Source organism: Symphalangus syndactylus, chromosome 6, assembly GCF_028878055.3.
Source record: "Symphalangus syndactylus isolate Jambi chromosome 6, NHGRI_mSymSyn1-v2.1_pri, whole genome shotgun sequence".
In the NCBI taxonomy this organism is placed as follows: domain Eukaryota; kingdom Metazoa; phylum Chordata; class Mammalia; order Primates; family Hylobatidae; genus Symphalangus; species Symphalangus syndactylus.
The window spans coordinates 134159690-134162418 of NC_072428.2; positions in this window are offsets into that span (position 1 = coordinate 134159690).

Consider the following 2729-nt stretch of genomic DNA (forward strand, 5'->3'; position numbering starts at 1 on the left):
TTTTCTTCTCAAACTCCTCAGCACTGAAAAAGCTTCAGAACATGGAATCCCAAGAGTTCCTACCTGTTGGGTTTAGGTGTCATAAAAGACTAAGGTGGTGCATAGGTGATGGCAGTTCCTGACTCCTGCTTTCTGACCCCTGAGAGTTTGGACAGATTTTCTGCTTGTTACAGCTTCAGAGGTTGTAGAAAAAGTTAGAAGTAATTGATAGGTGATGAAAATCCCGTCTTTGCTGTACCCGTAAGGTATAGGTATAGGCTAGTTTGGGTGGATTGGGCAAATCTGACTCAGACCATCCACGATTTTATATTCTGACCTGAATTATTGTGAAAATATCTTCTCAGCTGCTTTAGCTTTCTTCTTTGTGAAAAGCAGAATGGAAAGAGGCCTGGGATCCAAGTCACAAGACCCAAACTGCAGGCCCCACACTGCCACAGTTCAACCCTTCTGTGTCTCTGTGCCCTTAAATGTAAAACGTAGGCTTGAACCAAGTAACATCCAAAGCCCTACTTAACTCTAACAAATGTGTTATTCTCTAGTTTCTTTCAGGTTGACTCAGTTGAAGAATATGACTAAATTTTTTTCTCATTAGCATCCATATATAACAATACCATAGTCATCTTTTATGCCATCTTTTCATCTATAATAGTCCTTCCTTTGACACTCTACTACTCTGTTTCATATTCAGGAGGCTCAAAAGTAGAATTGCATTGCAGCCTTGTACAAAGGTAAGAATGATGCTATAAAATTTGTCCTAGGCCCACTTAACAATGATGTGACATAATTGTCCTCTTAATAACACAAACTGTTTTCAATGTATCCTAACATGTTAGCTTGCTTAATTTTTTATTTTGTAAATGTTTTAAGTTTAATTAATTTTTTTATAGAGACAGGATCTTACTGTGCTGCCCAGGCTGGTCTCAAACTCCTGACCTTAAGCAATTCTCCTGACTTGGCCTCCCAAAGTACTGGGATTACAGGTGTGAGCCACTGTGTTTGGCCAGTTTACTTAATGTTGAAAAAAATTATCACTATAATCATTAAGATGTGGGCTAGGCTGAGTGCGGTGGCTCACGACTGTAACCCCAGCACTTTGGAGGCAAAGGCGGGTGGATCATCTGAGGTCAGGAGTTCGAGACCAGCCTAGCCAACATGGTGAAACCCTGTGTCTACTAAAAATACAAAAATTAGCTGGGCATGGTGGTGCGTGCCTGTAATTCCAGCTACCCAGGAGGCTGAGGCAGGAGAATTGCTGGAACCCAGGAGGCAGAGGCTGCACTGAGCCAAAATCGTGCCACTACACTCCAGCCTGGGCAACAGAGTGAGACTCCATGTCAAAAAAAAAAAAGTTGTAGGCTAATATTATTTTATCATAAGCAAGATGACATTGCTAAAATATCCAAAATAGGATGGTTTTAGAGAAGTTCAATTGAGATTTTTCACTCTTTTCAAAAAGCCAGATTTTTTAAGTCAATAATATATGTTATTTGTATATGCTATAATTTGCATATACTAACATAAAATAATAATTGATTCATATCGATTGCAATAACAATAATTATAATCCAAACTATTTGTACAAACCAGTATTTGAATACTGGCCATGTGGCTCAAACAGTTCCATATTCAGCCCTATATTATTTTCAAGGCAAATTCTCCATTATTTTCTCAGAGAGGTACAATATCAGCTTCTGAATGCAAATAATTTTTTGAGTTGCATTGCTGCTTCTTTGCTTGAAGTTAAGGCTTTCTCATCCCTTTGAAAATAAGTTCGGTAAGACTTCTAACTAAAACTATTCTTTAGATTTTTAATATGTATTCATTTAATTGGGTTATACTCACCTAATCTGGAATATTTGAAAGCATTAGGCTTTACCTGTCTTTTAAGTCCTTGGTTAAAAAAAGAAAAAGAGAAATTTAGACATGAGTAATGTCTCTTCAGTTAAATTACTAACTATACTTTAGGTTTGGAAAAAGTGAATATAGGTTCACTCATTGTCCCATCCATCTTCAAATTTCCAGAATTGAACTCAACTTCTTCAGTGATTACTGGCACCATTACGTGTCCTTTTCTTAAAAGAGATTATGAAAACAATCATTAACCAAGACTTTTTGGGCAGAACTGCATTTGAAGCATGTATGAATATACAGTATTTTGTTGCTTTCTTAAGCAAAACAATGCATTGAGTAGCGTCTTCAGGAGACACCAAAAATAGTTCTATTCATAGAACCTTTTCTGAATTGTAATATGCTTGGAGCTTAAAATCATATAGGTGTGTGCTCAGTTGTTTTATTTGTGCACTTGACCACATTGGACTTCTGTCATGTTTGCCTAAGCACACAGCTTAGAAAGCTATTTTTTAAAGTTTATTTTCACTACCAACTTTACTTAAAGTTAACTATGACCTTTGGCTTTTAACTGTGCACTACTTGCTCTGTCTTGGCCATTTATAGTGATTTTAATAAGACTAGCCTACAAGTATCTGGAAAGCACACAGTTTAATATGTGTTTATTTTTCCTAATTTTGTTTTTTGTCTCAAATAACTTTTATATCCATGACAGATAAAATGAATCTGAGTTCTATGACTGATTTTGTTTTAAATTAGCCTTTAGGATAGAAGTGGTTAAAAAGTCTTTTAAGGCTGGGCGCGGTGGCTCACGCCTGTAATCCCAGCACCTTAGGAGGCCGAGGCGGGTGGATCACGAGATCAGGAGATGGAGACCATCC